This window comes from Lissotriton helveticus, chromosome 1_2 (assembly GCF_964261635.1).
Source record: "Lissotriton helveticus chromosome 1_2, aLisHel1.1, whole genome shotgun sequence".
Lineage (NCBI taxonomy): Eukaryota > Metazoa > Chordata > Amphibia > Caudata > Salamandridae > Lissotriton > Lissotriton helveticus.
The window spans coordinates 349,490,882-349,510,032 of record NC_136058.1 but is presented as its reverse complement, the minus strand read 5'-3'; the positions used below and the strand labels follow the sequence as shown (position 1 = coordinate 349,510,032).

General features: G+C 47.2%; 1 protein-coding gene across 1 annotated transcript in view; it reads right to left on the bottom strand.

Moving 5' to 3' along the window:
• LOC144803687 (uncharacterized) overlaps positions 1-2,573 on the bottom strand; it is a 381,476-nt gene extending 378,903 nt beyond the window's left edge. The window contains exon 1 of the mRNA XM_078671874.1: positions 2,508-2,573. The gene's annotated coding sequence lies outside the window, so the exon portion shown is untranslated. The remainder of the gene's footprint in view (positions 1-2,507) is intronic.
• Positions 2,574-19,151: the final 16,578 nt, after the last annotated feature.

Below are 19,151 nucleotides of genomic sequence, written 5' to 3'. Positions count from 1 at the left end.
TGGTCACCTTGCCTAATCATATTCAATTTTTTTAAGCGTAATGTTAAATAAAGATGGCCACCTTTTATTCTGGGTTTCAATGCATTCCCAATTCCCATCTGCCTCCTGCCTAGAAGCTTTTTAATAGCTCAGTTTGCCAAATGTTCTTGCCTTTTCTTTCTATGTTTAATCGATATAGTTGTCAAATTGATTTCAGAAACGTCAAAAGTCTAAACATGTAGTTGGGGAAAACTTAAGTGTGTTTGTAACATATTCTCTTAAGTTTACTTCTGGATAGTATTTGTGCTCATAAAACCAAAGCCCATACCTTTCTGAGGGGCAATATTTTTTTATCGGCGGCGCATAACTCATCTGAACTGAAAAACGATACTTGCTTCAGCATCTTAGCCTCCTTTCTAACAAATGTATATTTGGTTGAGATTCATTCAGTAGGACGCCTGTGTCATATGTGGGTAAGGAAGTGTAACCTCCCACCCCTATCCCACAACTTGCATTCTTTCAGCAACTGTTGCACCCTGTCCATTATATGTTTTTAGTCTGCGGAAATAATTGGGATGGTACTTGAAATGTCATATTACCATCTACAATATGTCGTCCTATAACCTCTTATCTATATGTTTAGGTACGCACTACTTCCAGTAAAAGGCGCACTAAATAGTGTAGTCTGTAGCCTTAAGAATTGTTGCTCTGGCCAGAGATGAAACCCCTTGATTAAGCAACCTTTGCTATTAAGAACCTGAACACAAGGGAATGTTTATTTTTAGAACAAAATAGATTCAGCATCATCAAGCAAATTTGACCTGTTTAACTTGAAGCAGAATACTGCATAATTTCCTTATTCACGTAACGCCTATTGCCTATTTACTACGAGACAGCTTTCAGGACATTCACGATTCTGGGAACTCACATTTTTTTTTCTTTCCACTGTCACGTTAAAACCTTCACACCTCCCAGCAAATAAAGTCTCGCTTCACGCCATCAGGCTGGGTTTACAGTGCACCAGAGAATACCGAATCCCAGCCAATCCTGCTTTAAATAATCAGCAGAGGTGTGTGGGTGGAGGCGACTACAGGAGGCAGGCGGGCAACTAGAGTGGGGGGGATGTGGGGGGCTATTCTTCCAGCCGTAACCAGAGTGGATGTAAGAAGGGCTAAAAACATAACAAAAGCTTCATTTACATTTAAATGGTCTTTTACAGACCTGTGAAGTACTCTGGTGCGGCTGCAATTAAAACGTCGCCAGCCGCGAAGCTGTGTCAGCCCGGGCTGACACACACGACGGGGGGGGCTGAAGCCCGGTGAGCCCAATGGGTGTTGCGCGCCTGGTTATATGAATATTGTGAGTGAATGCAGTGTGAGTGGTATGAATGTAGGGTGAACGGTGTGCCAATGTGAGTGTAGGGTGAGTTGCAAGAGTCCAAGGCGAGTGGAGGACCCATGTGTATGCTGGATGAGAGCACTGCAAACCGAGTGAGAGGAATGCGTGCAGGGTAAGCGGTGTGAGGGGTGCAAATGCCGGATGATTGGTAAATGTGGTGCAGCCCTGCGTTTCAGAAGTGGTGGAGTGTGGTGTTAAGCCAAGACGGCTTAAGCATCACTCCGCCTCTTCATCGACGCAAGGCTGCACCATATGTACAAGAATATGGTGCAGCCTTGCATTTACCCCTGCGTGGGCGCTACGCAGGCACCCTTGCACCTTAGTGCAAGGGTGCCTGGGTGAAGGCGAAGATTGTTTATATGTAGGAAGGTGCCCCTTCCTGCACATACACAGTCTCTAAATGGCGTTTTGTAACTTCTAAGTGTGACGCTTAATGCAGCACACATAGAAATTACAAAACGTCTTTTTTTTTAATGATTGTTTATGTGCAGGAAGGGAAACCTTCCAGTATATAAACAATCCATGGTGTTTTGCTGTTTTTATGTGTGTTGCACAGTGCAGTACACATGGAAACAGCAAAAACAAGGAGAAATTAAACATTTCTTCTCGTTTCGCCAGGTTAAGACCAGGTTTTCCCTGGTTTCAATTCCGGCGCTGCCTCCTATTTACACCTCCCTTTTGAATAGGGGGCAGCATCAAAATCAGTGGGTGTTGTGGTGGAACGCCCACTGTCCTCCCCTTTCACGCTAAGCATAGTGTGAAAGGGGGCCTTATTTACAAGGCGGCATTAAATCACTTCAAGTGGCTTAACGCTGCCTTGTAAATAAGGTCCAGCCCCTATCGCCACCACGACGTCGATAAAAGTGACGTTGTGGTGGCGATAGGGGCTTGTACATATGCCCCAAAGATTTAAATCGCCCCTTGGCGTGTAGCATCGCTGCGCTTCTTTCGGGCGTTGGCACTTGTAGGAGCCGCGCCTGCCGACGCCTCCTCTCCACTCCCTTTCTCGAGACGTGAATGAGCGCTGGAGGGACGGGTTTCAGCCTAAACTGTACAGAATTGTAGATTTTAAGAACCGGACTACGGTTCCTTCAAGTACCCCAAAACTATACAAAGAAAAGGTCCCGTACCTCAGCTCTTGCGTGTATCAGCCAAGAGGCCCTCCCGTTGCTGCCGACACACCCTAACACGGAAGTGAGCAGCGGGCCCGACTTTTAACCATTTCAGAACCTCGGGCCTCCGAGTTTCGATTCCCCCCTCTCCTACTGAGGCTGTATGCCGACGAAGGCATGCAGGAATGTGGAGTAACTCTGCTTAAAGAGTCTGTACTCATGCGCAGAAAAGATCATAAGTTGGAATCCACGCGAGACAGGTTGAATCTTCCTTCCACCGTGCACAGAAGTGCTGATGAGCGCTATATGTAACAAGCATTGGCAAAGCCAATAGGTCTCACTTTTTGGTTTTACTGTACAACATTCCCCATCAGTAGTGTAACGCATAGTGGGCCCACCACCTGAAGAACGTGATGAGGGGCCTAGGTGTCACAGATCTCACAGATATTCATTGGTTTTGAGTTTAATGGGGGGGCGAACCTTGTAGGGTCTGCGTGGTCTGCAGGGGTCTGTGTTACGCCCCGTCCCAGATGCTGTGCAGTATGACTTAGAAAATACAAGCATTTGCAATGCAATAGGTCACACATTTGCGAGAGTTTAAGCTAACGGCTCTGTAAATCACAATGCCTTTGATTTATATGTTTTGATAATTAACACATAGATAAAATGCATTGTCAGTAACAATGCCAATAGCTCAAACTCTTGTAAATACGAGACCTATTTAATTTCAAAGAAGTGGCCGCCATTGTCCAGGGCTCTTTAGAAAGGGAAAGCGTGCATGGCGCGCTGAATGTTGCAGGAAAGCATGTCGTGCCTGCAGTAGGAGAAACTATTTAAAGAAAATAGTGCTACAGACTAAAAAAGACTCACTGTGTAACAACCGAAGTAAAAGGGCCAGTCCTCATGGGAGGTGTCAGATTAAGACAAGGCGGTACTAAGGAGGGACTAACAAGCAGATTACTGAATCAGAAGCCAGTATTTACGAAGGACAATGACGCAAGCAAAGACAAATATAGGTGGTGAGTGGGCGGGGCTTCTTTTCCATATTCCAATACAGCATGGCTCCCAGCGCATTCGCTGCCCAGGCGCAACCTCAAAAAAGCAATAGCCGGCCGGCCGCATTATTTTCTAGGCATGTGCCCCAAGCATGCGTGCACCTACAAAGTGACGCAAGCACTTTGTGTGACTTTTTACTTTATCACCTACCTCACTTGTCAATGCACTCAAACAACATTAGTTTCAGAGACACCTAAAAAAATACAAAAATACAATTCTTTTTTGATACCTATTATAGGGCCCTTTGTAGGTATCCAAATACCGGTCGGTAACGGCCGAAAATACCGATTTTCGTCAGTTACCGACCGGTATTTGGATACTGAGATGTAGGGGCATAAGAAAATGCAGATTCGGTAATTTTACCGAATCGGTAATTTACCGAATCCATAAAATTACTGATTCGGTAAAATTACCAAATCTGCATTTTGATATGTAGGTAGCACTGTAAACAGTGCTACAGTGCTTTCAGGATTCGTTATTTACCACAAATTATTAAATGGTGGTAAATAACGAATTCCTAGGCAAATGCAAATAAGTGCATTTAAACCTGTGCACACATACATGCCCTTCGGGCATGTATGTGTGCCACATGGCACACAAGCCCGAATCAGGGGTGCAACAGGGTGTCAAAGTGACACCCTGCCACCCTTGAATTTTTCGGTATTTACCGAATCGGTAATTACCATTCGCTAATTGACATTCATTCCTATGGGCCTGCAGGCCCATAGGAATCAATGGCAAATACCGAATCGGTAAATACCGATTCGGTAAATACCGAATCCTACTGATTCGGTATTTTTTACCGAATTTTTACCTACATTGGATCTACCGATCCATAAATACCGAATCGGTAAAATTCAGGATTTATGAATCGATAAATTCAAATCACCTACATCTAGCCCATAGTCCCTAAATATTAGGGCCTTCATTTACAAGAGGCCTGCGCCACCGGAGCATCCCTTTGTATGGTTCTTCGGTGGCACAGGCCTCTCAATTATATCTTTGCAGAGACGCAAAGCCACCCTGCATGGCTTTGCTTGACCTCACAGATATGGAGTAAGTCATGGCAGTGCAAAGCGCTGCGTTGCCTTACTCTACGTCAAGGAGGCGTTCCATTGGCGTTGCAGTGGGTGTTCCCACTCAACACCCATGGATTATGAAACTGCCCCAGATTTACAACATCAAGTAAACCTGGGGCAGCACCAAAATCTTACACCTCACCAGAGCTGGCGTAAAGAAGAGAAATGTTTACATTTCTCATAATTTTTTACCTCTTTCTACGTGTGCTGCATTCTGCAGAACACATAGCAAGAGGTAAACGCCTCTTGTGATTGTTTTTGTGTGGCAAGATGCCACTTCCTGCACAAAAATAATCATGGCAACCACACCGACACAATTACACCATGAAGCAAGGGTGCCTGCATTGGTGCTCAGCTGCAAATTGTGGGTTTGCTGAAAGTACAGGAATGCCCCGTTTCTTGTAAATATGGTGCATTCCTGCCCTTCTGATTTGGCGTAGAGCAACGCAGCAAAATGACTTATTGCGCTGCCCTACGCCAGCCAATTCTTTGTAAATGAGGCCCTAAATTCCTTCAAAAGGGCTTATAATCAAATGGACTCCACTTTGCGAATGCATATGTGACGGCAGGGGACATTTATTTACAACTGACCAAAAATGGACAGGAACCTTGGACAATTATGAGCTGGGCAGCAGAAATCACATTTTCCTATGAAGAGTCTTTTTTTCGTGAAAAGGTTTCAGTTTTGTTCCACGAGTAGATTACTAAAATAACAGGTGAATACCACTTATTTTGCATTGTGAGCAGCTGGTTATGCATGGCCGGTGCTCTCTAACCCAAACTGATGAAAACTGGCTCACAGAGCCACTGCGAATCACTAGAAGAGCCCACCTAGAGTAAAAAATGGCAGAAAAAAATGCCCTATTGCCAGGGGAATGGGAGCACCCAAAGGGCAAAGTGCAATTTTGCCAGAGGATTTGAAAATCTGTGCACCAAAGCTGACTTAAGCCTGGGCTGTCTAGTACAACATCTGCAGTGCTTAATTTGCAAAAGAGAGTGCCGGGGCGCGAAGCTTTGCTCAGAAGCCGGTAGCCAGTTTAATCAAACAACTGCAAGCCGAAAATCAAGGCTGGGAGTCCTGAATCCAGTACATATAACTCTTTACCAGGCACTTCGGGGCAGATTTATGTTAACTGGCGCATCCCCAGGGATGCGCCAGTTAATGTGCGCCACAGCTCCGCCACCCATGGTGCGCCGCATTTACAATGCGCCACACCATGGGGCAAAAACGGCACAGATGCGTGATGCATCTGTGCCGTAAAGGCGGCGCATTGCTGGAGTTGCGTCGCAAGCGCGACGCAGCTCCAGCAAGGCTCGGGGGTGCCCTATCTGACCAATGCTGCATCAAGACCTACGCCTGCTTCAAGCAGGCGCAGGCTTTTGACGCAGCATTGGCCCGAAAGCGACTGAGTGAAATCTTATAGATTTCACTCAGCCACTTTTGCGAGGCGCACCGACCCCGGAACGCCCACCCTGCGCCGGAACGCCCACAAGCATCGCAGGGCTTTACAACGTGACGCATCTGCCTAGAAGCGTCACGTTGTAAATCGTTCGTAGGGATGCGCCACGTTTACGCCGCCTTGCGTGACGCAACAGCGGCGTAAACGTGGCGCAAGGGCCTCATAAATCTGCCCCTTCGTGTCCCTCTATCTCAATCGTATAGTTTCCTCCCTGCTCTCCTTGTGGCGGTTTTGCCATCTTCTGTTCCTCCCTCTTTCCTATCTGTAGGGTTTTTCCTCTATTTCGCTCGAAAATATCTGTTGCGGCAACCACCGGCTCAAATTAAGCACTGGACATCTGTGAAAAAGGGGGCGTGCTGCGCCAGCAAGAGCGGACAGAGCTCCATCACAACCACTCCTTGTAATGAAAGCGAAGCAAAGCTATGCTCATATGCCGGCCAGGGCTGAACCCAGAGAGAAAGAAGATGTAAAAGAATGTGGACGACAGGAAATGACGTCACGAAAGGTGGCTCCGATTTCGTCCCAGAGAGGCCAAAAAGGTGAAGTCCAGCTGTTTGGCAGGGGGGACGGCGTACACCCTGTAAAATAAGTGGGGGGACGCTGTCCACCCTCGGGGTACCCCGACTCCAGCCCTGCCTTCAACACAATGGTTCGAAAAATGAGCAGAAGTGAAAAAAGAAACATTCGTATTAAAGTCACATCATGAACCGATACTCTACATAGTCTGTGGCGTAATCCTGCAGCACAGTGATAGGAAGCAGATCCAAGCCTTTCCCAAGGCAGCAGACTTAGAACCTGCAGATGGCACGCGATGGGCGTGGTCACTGTCTGTGTTGCTCAACGTGCCAGATGTTTTCGCAATGACGACAGAACTCAGAGGCCCGTTCGAGGATTCCTATTGGTCCCCTTGGGAGTGCAGAATAGACTGTCTGGGCCCACATTGCATGTCGAGCACTAGGACCCTGACAGAAGACTTCTCCAACCTGAACAGGAGGAAGCGAATCTTTGGAGAGGGAGTGGCTGGGGAGGAAAACAAGCATTGGCATAGCCAATAGGTCTCGCCTTTGGGATTTTTTAAGCGTTGGCTAGAGCTATTGGCTTTCTTTCCGCATTGTTACTTGGATGGGCACAACGCATGCTGTAGGCTTTCAGGTTCTATGTCAAGTACTACTCATGATTCATTTCCTTTACAACTAGGGGCATGTGAAAGACAGCACTCTTTCCGTTCGTATCTATATTTTTGAATCTGCAAGCCCCAAGTTCAAAGAAGTAAGGGGCACAACTTGGAAATAAAATAGTTGGAAAGAAATACACACATTGGAAATGCAATAGGTTTCGCATTTCCTTGAGATCGAGCTATTGGCGTTATAAATAAAAATGGGGCATATTATCAAGCAGGGCGTTAAATTTATCGCAGCTTTAGCGGCAGAAAACTGCTGCTAATGCGCAGATAATGGGCTTGATAATACGCCCTTGTGAATTCCTGTAGAAGCCCAGGTTCTGGTGTGAACATGGGCTTCTATTGGAATTCTCCAGGGCATATTATCAAGCCCATTATCGCCGCTTTAGAGGCAGTTTTCTGCCGCTAAAACGGCCTTAGGCGATAATTTTAACGCCCTGCTTGATAATATGCCCCAATGTCTTTTACCCATGTGTTATGGAGTGTATGTATGCGGTGTGTAGAGTAATTATGTGGGTTGGGTTAGATTGGAATTGTGTGGTGTGCAATTATATGGCATGGTGTGCAGTGGAATTATGTGCATAGTAATTATGTGGTATTGAGTGTACTGTACAGGGCTGGCTGTAGGACATTGCGACCGGTGCGGCTGCACTGGGTGCTGGCCTGTGGAGGGGGCGCTAACCTCAGGGGAGGCTGCTGTGTTTAGCCATAACTTATGATTGGAGAGGTGAGGGGCACTTTTGCCCGGTGGTAGCGAGAGAATCCGAGGAAACGGTCATGGGGGCGCCAAAAATGATAGTCGCACTGGGCGCCACCAGCGCAAAAGCCGGCCCTGATACTGTAATTAAGTGGAGTGGGATTGTGTGTTTTGAAGTGCTACTTGCCACCCTGAAGGGTAGGTTCACAGACCAGTATATGGGAAACTCTAAAAGCAGAAAAAAGGTTAGTCAAACTAGGGGGCTATTAGGAAGATGTGATGAGATTAACCCAGGTCCTACTGTGGCAAGTTGTTCTCAAACAGACCCACCAAAAGTGAGAATGGAAGGGAAAGGGAGCCCTCTGAGATGTAAGGTGGATTAAAATATCACCATGTGTTGTCATGGAAGACTAGCCATTGGCTTGCCAAAAACATAACCAAATGCTGACGTTGTCCTCCAATATATGACACACCTCTACCGCATCAAACAATTGAAACACAAGAGCAGACATTTATAATGACAGCGCAATGAGAAAACTCAATTTGTACTTTTACAAGACTCGAATATGGGAGGTGCAGTGACAATAATTGAAATCCTATAGAAGTTCATCTCCACTTTTAAGTGTTTTAAGGATCGGGCCCTTTTCAAATTAAGTGTGTTTTTTTTGCAAAAACAACATGGTTTTGAAACAAGCTGAACACACTCAAATGAATATTGCATTCAATGTCAGCCCACAGCCAAGGAAATCAGCTTCTCCCGGTGTCACTTTAACATTTTAAAAAGTGGCAGAGGACATTCCTAAAATAATATTAATTTCCAGTTCAAACTTTAGACTTTGAATTCACCTTTCTGGATAATTCTAATGGAAAATGCATCAAGAAGCAAAACATTCTAAGAAGTGGTACAAATGGCAGAAGATGAACATCTGCTCTGAAGTAAAGACTTAATTAATTCTTTCTTTATTCGGTTTTTTAACATTTTTAGAAACCATAAAAGTAACAGACATAAAACACAGTTTTATACATCATAAGAATCATATGTCAGTACAAATTCATAGTTGACAGTTTTCCGACAGGGCCAGTAATGGAGTCTATACAGATGATGCTAACAATCAATAATTTTAAGAACAGTTCCACTTATCACAGGTTTGTTCTGTGTTTAAAAATGCATTAAAAAAAATTAGCCACATGATAGCAAATATATTCTGAGTCTAAGAACAACATTGCTGGGCGACATTGTCTGATACCCCACGTTTTTAAGAGTGGTAACAGCCACAGCTTGCGATGATCATGATAAAATTTACAGAACAGTACTGTATGAATTGTTGTCTGCTCTGACATATCTTCACAAGGACAAAGGGGAGGTTTTTGATCCCAACTGTTTTTTACGGGAAAAGCAACTAAACAATGGAATATGTTTAGCCTAAACCTCGTCAAACGAAGACGTTCAAAAACTTTAAGATCGTATAGCAGATAAGGTTGAATTGACGGAGAAATCTGTACCGCCAATATGTGTTGCACAGAGACTTTATTCGCTTCTTTAACGAGGCGGATTTCTTCCAGGTGTGCCAATGCCCTTGCTTTCAAGTCCTTCTTCGGGAGTTCACTAATTGTTTCTGGGGCGGTATAGTATTTCTTTAGCCCTATGTCAGTCATAAACTTTTTGACATAGGAAAGCCAACTGATTTTCATAGCATAATCTATGGACATGCAGTCCAACAAAATCTGCCTTGTTAAAATATTTTTTTCCGCCGACCAAATACGTCGCCACAACAAGAGTGGCTGGATTTTTGCCACATCTTCAAGATAGTGAATTCCCAGCTCGGTATGGCATGCAAAGGTAGAAACACATTTGGGTGCCGCTAACAAAAAACGTAGGAATATATTCTCTGCCACTTGTAGGGAGCTAATATTAACATGGGCCCAAACTCCCGCCCCGTACAATGCTATTGCCTGGCATTTTGCACTATAAATTCTCAGGAGTTCTGCTGGGGGCCTTTTGCCCAGCTTCTGGGAAAAATTAATTAGAGCCACAATGGCTCTCATGAAGAGATGTTTTCTTGTCTCCACTGCAGCTTTCCAATTCATTTTTGCATCAATTAAAATTCCCAAGTAGGGGTACTGTACCGTAGTTTCAAGTTTTTGATTTTTGAGGATAATGTCTTTAAGGCATTTTTTCCCTGATCCTGTCACCATTACAAAGGTCTTTTTTATATTTATGTGCAGGTCTAAGCTCCTCATAAAACCCACATATCTATTGAAGGCCCTCTGTAGTTCACGTGGAGTGCGCGCAAGGATGACGGCATCATCCGCGTAGAGCAGAGCGGGTATCGGCCGGTCTTTCACTCGGGGTAAGTCCTGACCCCCACCAGTATCGCCGCCTCCAATCCATTGGTGTACAGCGAGAACAGAAAGGGGGCCAGGACACACCCCTGCCTCCCACCACGCTCCACTCCGAATGACGCCGACAATTCACCCTTCACACCAAATCGCACCCTAGCAGAGGCCTTTCGAATATAGCTCCCTTAAAAAATCTATCAATGAGGTGTCGATCCCCATTTGGGAAAGGACAGCCCAAAGCTTTGCGTGACAAACGCAATCGAAAGCCGCAGACAAATCAACGTATATCATGTACAGCTTATCCTTTTTTACACAAACATATTTCCCCATAATCATTGATAAATTTAAGGCCTGTTCGGTGGTCCCTAGACCCTCCCGAAACCCGAATTGAAGATCGGAAAGAACACCACCATCATTCGCCCATTGCTGCAAGCGCTCGAGTACTATCCTTCCCACCACCTTGCCCAAAGAGTCCAACAGTGATATTGGTCGGTAGCAAGATACATCCTGCCGGTCTCCTTTTTTAAATATTGGCACCATGATGGACTTGGACCAAGAATCCGGCAGGCCTTTCACTGCTACAGCCCCAAACACCCTGGTCAGCACCGGTGCCCACAGGTCCATGTTATGCTTAAATATATCTACGGGAACCCCGTCAGGACCCGGGGCTTTCCCATCTTTACTGGCGTTTAGAGCCTGAAGTACCTCAAGAATCTCGAAATCTAGCAAGATAGGATAAATGACCCTGCCTGAGCTGGGGTTAGGCTCTACCGAGTTTTCTGATACGATGCTATTTATCTGAAATATTTTTGAAAAGTGAGCCACCCAAGCTGATTCCTCTATGGCTACTTCAAAACTTGGAAGGGTACTATCTTTTACTAGGAACGGTGATTTGACCACCTTCCAGAACGCCTCGCTATTTTTTTCCATGGTGCTACTGTGGAGTTGCTCCCACATTTCTTGCTTTAGCTCTACCTTCCTCTTTGTGCATTCGATCTTATATTCCTTTCTAAGCCTACTTATTTCAGGTTGGTCTCTGATAGGTTTATTAAGTGCAGCCTTTAGCCTTTTACAGGCCGCTGTACAACTATGATTAAACCATCCTGGTTTCGTGTGTCGGTTACTTTGAGTCTTAATTGTAAGTAGTTTTTTGATTTTTTGTAAGATTACTGCAAAGTTGCTTAGAACCTCCTCATCTGTGGCTGTCAGGTCTAAGCATTTAACAAATGAGGAATATGCTGCTTCTATGACCTTTTTAGGTTTCGACCTGGCGAAAAGCTGCGCCGTGCAGCTTTTCGGCGCAGGGCGAAATCTTTTGAGTTACACTGTGTGCTTTAGTTCAGCCTCTCACTTCCATTGGCTAGCTCCATAAATGGAGGCTAGCCATTGGAAGAGAGAGGCGTCCGTCTTTCAGCGAGGCGATTGGTGGGCGTTCCCAGCGATTTTTTCTCATCCTGCCCCTTTGACAACGTCATTGCGGCGGTGGGCGGGGGTTTATTTTATTTTTTTGTTTAGGTTTGTTTGGGCATTTCTTTGAAGATGGCGCCCGGTGGAGAGTGATTTCAGCCCCTGCTGCAACACAAACAAGCGCTCCTCAGCTCGCAGAAGCCGCTAAGCGCTTTTCTTAAACCTATCCGGCCCCCCCTCCCGCTGTCCGTTCCCGCCCCCCCCTCCCGCTGTCCGTGTGCCCGTTCCGTCCCCCCACCACCCGCTGTCCGTGTCTCCGGCCGGTGGAAACCTCACACACGATAGAGAAAGGTGACGCAGTAGGCCCCCTCAGCGACATGAGCTGTGTGGTCGGTTTTTTGGGGGAGTTAAGTGGTATGAACTATACTTTACCCGCCGTGCAGGATCCTGAAGGTGGGGATTGGCTGAGCCCCCCAGATCGACCCCTCCCAAGTCTTGCCTGTGGAATTACTGCTGCTTGGTGTAGGTAGGGCGCGTGGCTGTGCCCCGGTGATGGGCGGCGGTGTCCTAAGTCAAGTGTATGGAGCTGAGCTGTGGCATGATAGAGAGGGGGTCTGGAGCAGGAGGAGGGCTGGACCAGGAGCTGTGCTCGGGTAGCGAGGGAGGCTGGAGCTGTGCTGGGCAGCGAGGGGTCTGGAGCATGATCCATGGGATGGAAGGGGAGGGGGGTCTGGAACAGGACGGGAGCTGCCACAAGGGGTCTTCTGTGCAGGCAGTGCCACCCGGCGGAGGCAGGACGCGTGACAGCGCGCGGAGGCGTGGGTGATGTCACGCCTGACCAGTCACCTATAGTGTGGCCCTGTGCGGGAGCAGTTGGGGGGAGCCTAGGACACTGGAGCCGGGGGTGCTGCAGAGTGATTTGAGGAGAGCACCCTAGGACACAGGCAGGCATATTTACATGGAGCAGGAGGTACCCCGAGCCTTTGCAGGAAGTGGTGCCTGTAGCTGTAGGTACAGGAGCCGTGCATGGGGGTGCTCCCGGGACGGTCACTCCTTCCTTTGTTTCCCTTCAATTCGCCTTGTCATTCAATTGTAGTTGCTGAAGAGTCACCATCTCTATTCCGATCAAGGGCAGATACGATGCGATATATTACAAAAAGACTTTATCAGCGTAGCAAGTCGGACCGGCATTGTCAGATAAGTAACACGCGTGCACGTTTGCATTGCATTTTTAGTCTGTAACCAAGTACAATTTGCCCTTCTGCTGGAAGGTCTGTGTATATAAAGGCTCCAGCTCGGGTTATTTTCAGGACTTTCTGACTTAGGCTGCCTCTTACTGCTACTTGTTACCTAGTATTCTGTAGCATTAGCTTAGGTTACGTGCGTTTTATACATCACATGCTGTCAGGTTTTCTGTTTGCCTTGTACTGTCACATAACCTGTATTCTGCAGCTATAGTTTAGACAGTGCCTTGTACTTCACATGCTGTCAGGTTCTGTATGCCTTGCAAGCTCTCCTAATGACAGGTCTCCTCAGCTTTAGCTTAGGCTGCGCATGACTTGCACTTCACATGCTACTCCAGCCAAACAGGTGTTCGGCGCAGGCTAGAAACCATTTTTCGCACCTCAATGTGTTATTGAAATAAATGATAAACACTCAGGTGTGTTTGCTCAGTCTCAAGGAAGGGGTAAATCCCAACAGGTTGATCAAGAAAAGTTCTGATCACGGGGAACCTGGGAAGGGGGATCCGAGGGATCGGATCAAGGTGCCCTCACACACCCAGAATGGTGTCATGCTTCATGGTAGGGCGCTCCTCGTCAGGCCGCTGATGCTCTGGTGTTTGCCTGAACCTACACTCTTCAGTTAAGGTTAATTAATTAAAAGTTTCATCATTATTTAAACATATTTGCAGATTAGTTAAAGTGTGGCAACGTTATTTGGGGAGACTGGGAAGGACATTTCACACCGGAAGTCTCATACAAATTTGTGTTCACCACTATAGCAAAAAAAGGCCTAATGGAACTACACTAATATTGCAGGTCCTTATTATTGGGTTAATGTAAATTTGAACAGTCGTTTCCTGAACTTTGCGCTGCAAAAAAGCGTGGTTCTGCTTTGTAGAGTTACATTTATCTCTATGTGTGGGTGGCTCTGTGTGTGGGTAACTCTGTGTGTGGGTGGCTCTGTGTGTGTGTGTGGCTCTCGCTGTGTGTGCGTGTGGGTGCAAATGCAATAGGTCTCGCATTTGCGAGAGATTAAGCTATTGGCATTGTAAATGACAATGCCATTTATTTATCAGTTTTCAAAACCAACACATAAATAAAAAAAAATTCATTTACAATGCCAATAGCTCTAACTTTTACAAAGGCGAAACCGTTGCATTGTAAATGCTTGTTAGTCATGTCCACGGGGTCAACCTTCTCCCATGTTAGGGAGTAACCGCTGGTCTTGTTTATATGCAATGTGTTCTGTCTTAATACACTTGCAATTGCCTTTGCAGAAGGATGAGGATATGAAATGACCAAGTCTATGCTGAGGGCAGAATGATCGCTTAGAGTGTTAACTAACATTTTAAAGCCCCCAACTCGGTTACCCAAGACAGTTGATATTAGGACATAGTCAACCGTTGTTTCGTATCCCCGCCCCAAATAGGTTGGATCAAACTGACACGAATTTGGATCAACTTTGTTCGCTATCGTAAGACCCAAGTCTGACAAAAGTTAGGTTAAGCACTGCCCCATGTTAGAATGAATGTAATGGGGAATAGGGACATCATCTTCATCCACTAGGCCACAGATGTTACTATCATTACGTGGACATGGATGGAGATTAAAATCCCCCCCATATAATGCTAACGTTAGCTCTAGCGCCAAGGTCCAGTGTAAGCTGTAAAAGCTTATCGCAAAGGTCACGTAAGACCCTCACCACCTCCTCCTCCGAAAGATTATTATAGAAATTCAGTAGGAGGATGATGTCTTTATTATTAAAGGAGAGCCTGAGGAGCTGATAATTTGTGTCAAAGAAAAGAACGGATATTTCTAACCCTCGCAGAGTATTCCCAACGAAGATAGTTAGACCACCCTTAGGCCTTCCCATAGGACCCGCACTAGCTGCCACAAAATATGTTTTATATCCATTTAGGTGGAGTTCAGTTGTGGCCCAAGTCTCCTGGAGACAGATAATATCGTAGTTCTCCAAAAGACTTAGGGCTCTACCGTCCTCCACCATGGAGCGGAGGCCTGCCACATTCCAAAAAACAAATTTGATCTTTGTAAGTGGAGGATTACTCACTGTCCAGGTGGCCACGGGTGGAGCAGAATCAGGTATCACATTGCTGCTGTCCAGGGGGCTCTTTGTCGGTGATGGTCAATCGACCATTTCCAGGCAATTAAATCTATTTGTGATTGGAATTCCTCTCCAGCCGTCTGTGTAAGATGGATCCCAGGTAGGATTTCCGATCACATTACCTCTCTGTGTCTCACAAAATCCGATCTGACTTTGCTGGCCTGCACCATGCCAGTTCCCTTCATGGACTTTGGGAAGACAATTCCTTGGGGGATAAAAAAGGAGAGAGGCCTAATTTCAATGCCTACGTTCTTGTTTGTGGTAGGCCAGGAACAAATATGTTCCAGGGTTCTTGGATCGTCGAAGTTAATCAGAACACAATCGCCCTGTGTTGATTTCTTACCATGACCCACCCATGGAACCCTGCGTTTCATCAGGATTTTACTGGACCGGTACAATGGTAACGGTCGGTTAGTATTAAGCCAGTGTTGGACTTTATTTTTTAGGGACCCGCTATGTTCCTTTGTGGTTCCTGACAACTCCGGGACACCAGTCATCACCACCACACAGGGACTAGCCTCAGGAGGGAGGTGGACAGCCAGTCTTTCAACTTCGTCTCTGTTTCTCCTTGTATCATTTCAACTTGGGGCAGAAGCCCTAACACTAACATTTTGACTTGTCTGGACTATGGGTTCTTTTGGTTTTACAGCACTAGATCTCTGCATTAATATGAGGTTTTTTGACTTTGTATTTGCTCCTACAATAGGTGTTTTTTTACCTTGGGCACGTTCGGGCTTGTTACTGGGGGCTGTAGTTCCCACAGTCTTGACGCTACCATCCTGAGCTTGATTCTTAATAAGAGTGCTCATTTCGACCACTTTATTTTCAATAGAAAGGAGTCTGGCTTCTAGCGGGAGAAAATATGATTTAAGAATCTCTCCCAGTTTTTCGATGTTATTTAGATCCCCTGGCTCGTTACTCGTGAATGCCAGATCTCTTTTATCCAGAATGTCTTTCCTAGTAATGTTTAGCGACTCTGCACGTCGCCTATTCTGGCCTCCCAGGGGGGCTTTCTTCGTATTTGCACTCTGTTTATTTACTACATCTGGAGGGACATTAACCTTTATTGACTTAGTATTCTCCCTTTTTTTCCGTACCGCGCCCTCCCTCCTCCCCCTCTGCCTTCTTGTGACCTCTGGGGTGGGAATTAATTCCAAGACGGGGGTCTTTTCCAAATCGGACTCTATTAAATAGTTTGAAGATAGTTGAGAAGCTCATAAATCAACCACAGTAGGAAGGCTGTGCCTATCAGCATGTATTTCTGTCCGCTCCTCCCCATCACTTTTCTGGGGAGTTCTGGCAGAAGCCAAGTGGCCCAAGGAAGATCTCTTTGCTAACGCTAAGTCTTGAGACACTCTGCGTTCCATCAACGAGATTTCCTGGTCTATGAATGAATTTGCCCTTGTAATAAAGCTGTCTATGGGACCTATTAACTAACCCCCGACTGCCACTGTTTTACTCTGACTTCCCCGTGTAGACATGCTAAGTGATAAAACACCCAGTGAACGCAAAGGATGGATCTTTTTGGGGGCGGAATAGGTCACTAAATAGTTACAAAGAATACACAGTACATCAAACTCATATATTATTTAACCGATTAAGTTAGAGAGGTGGCCCAGTCCGGTCTCTCACGGTCTCTAACGGGCTTAAACAGGCCCGCCCTTGGCCCGGGCTTTGCCCGGCACACGCCCGCACGTGCCGCGATGCGGGAACAATCAACTGATAAGTGGGCAGGAGTAGGTGGGCGTGTCCGGCCGGGAAGAGGCCGCAGCTGTGGCTGGATCCGGGCTGCTGGTCCTCGCAGTCCCGACGAGCCCCTCAGAGTGTCAGCACAGAATCCACAAAAACACACTGCTTACGAGCGGCTCCCGCGAAGCGGGGGCCATGAGCAGTGAAGAGCAGGAGGCAGGGAGGCGTGTCCGGCCGGGAAGAGGCCGCAGCTGTGGCTGGATCCGGGCTGCTGGTCCTCGCAGTCCCGGTGAGCCCCTCAGAGTGTCAGCACAGAATCCACAAACGCACACTGCTTACGAGCGGCTCCCGCGAAAAGGGGGCCGCGAACAGTGAAGAGCAGGAGGTAGGGGGGCGTGTCCGGCCGGGAAGAGGCCGCAGCTGTGGCTGGATCCGGGCTGCTGGTCCACGCAGTCCCGGTGAGCCCCTCAGAGTGTCAGCACAGAAACCACAAAAGCACACTGCTTACGAGCGGCACCCGACTTGTGGAATAAAACTGTCTAAGCACCTTTTCTGTTAACGGTTTCTTTCTGTTTACCTAAAACTCGCAGCCCGGGGACTATACACCTGTACAGAAAGGGCATGTATCAGTTTGCATTCCCCACACGCTGAAGTAAAAGGTGACACGTGCTACTGAACAAGCCCAATGTCGCTCCGGCGGACCACCAACTGACCTCCATGCTGCCTCTGGAGCATCATGAGCCTGGCCACCAACTGACCTCCATGCTGCCTCTATAGCATCATGAGCCTGGCCACCAACTGACCTCCATGTTGCCTCTAGAGCATCATGGGCCTGACCACCAACTGACCTCCATGCTGCCTATAGAGCATCATGGGCCTGAACACCAACTGATCTCCATACTGCCTCTAGAGCATAACGGTCCTGACCACCAACTGACCTCCATGCTGCCTCTAGAGCATCATGAGCCTGGCCACCAACTGACCTCCATGCTGCCTCTAGAGCATCATGAGCCTGGCCACAAACTAACCTCCAAGCTGCCTCTAGAGCATCATGGGCCTGAACACCAACTGACCTCCATACTGCCTCTAGAGCATAACGGTCCTGACCACCAACTGACCTCCATGCTGCCTCTAGAGCATCATGAGCCTGGCCACCAACTAACCTCCTTGCTGCCTCTAGAGCATCATGAGCCTGGCCACCAACTGACCTCCATGCTGCCTCTAGAGCATAACGGTCCTGACCACCAACTGACCTCCATGCTGCCTCTAGAGCATCATGAGCCTGGCCACCAACTGACCTCCATGCTGCCTCTAGAGCATCATGGGCCTGAACACCAACTGACCTCCATACTGCCTCTAAAGCATAACGGTCCTGACCACCAACTGACCTCCATGCAGCCTCTAGATCATAACGGTCCTGACCATCAACTGACCTCCATGCTGCCTCTAGAGCATCATGAGCCTGGCCACCAACTGACCTCCATGCTGCCTCTATAGCATCATGAGCCTGGCCACCAACTGACCTCCATGCTGCCTCTAGAGCATAACGGTCCTGACCACCAACTGACCTACATGCTGCCTCTAGAGCATAACGGTCCTGACCACCAACTGACCTCCATGCTGCCTCTAGAGCATCATGGGCCTGAACACCAACTGACCTCCATACTGCCTCTAGAGCATAACGGTCCTGACCACCAACTGTATGTATGTATTTATTGCTTATTAAGCGCGGCTGTCACCCAAAGGGTATCCTGGCGCTGAGACTGATCTAAACATCTATTAAGTAGGCTACATTACTCTTGGGAACAAGTAAGTCTTAAGATCCCTTTTAAACGTGGGCAGATCATGGCTACTCCTCAATGCCAAAGGTAGAGTATTCCAAAACGTGGCAGCCGTAAAGCTAAAGGCGCGGCCGCCCATCCTCACTCTGTTTATCCTGGGAATCCTTACCAGGAACGCAGATGAGGATCTCAAAGGTCTGGCGGCCTGATACCAGGAAAAAAGATTTTGGAGTGGTATTGGTCCTAGTCTATGCAGAGCCCTAAAAACAAGACATAGAGCTTTAAATGCGATTCTCTGCTGGACCGGTAACCAATGGAGGTCGGCCAAAGCTGCCGATGAAGAGGCAGAACGCGGTCGGGACAAGGCCAGTTTAGCAGCCATGTTCTGGATCCTTTGTAGCTTAAGGACCAGAATCTTAGGGGCTCCCAGAAGTAGTGCGTTACAGTAGTCTAACCTACTGAGGATGGAACTACGCACTACCTCTGCTCTGGACCCCCAAGTAAGAAGTGGCAGGATTTTACGCAGGGCACGGAGCAGGCCCATACATGTCGCTGCCGTCCTGTTTACAGAAGCATCAAGCTGCAAATTGGGTTCGAACAGGACTCCCAAATTACGGGTCGATTCTGC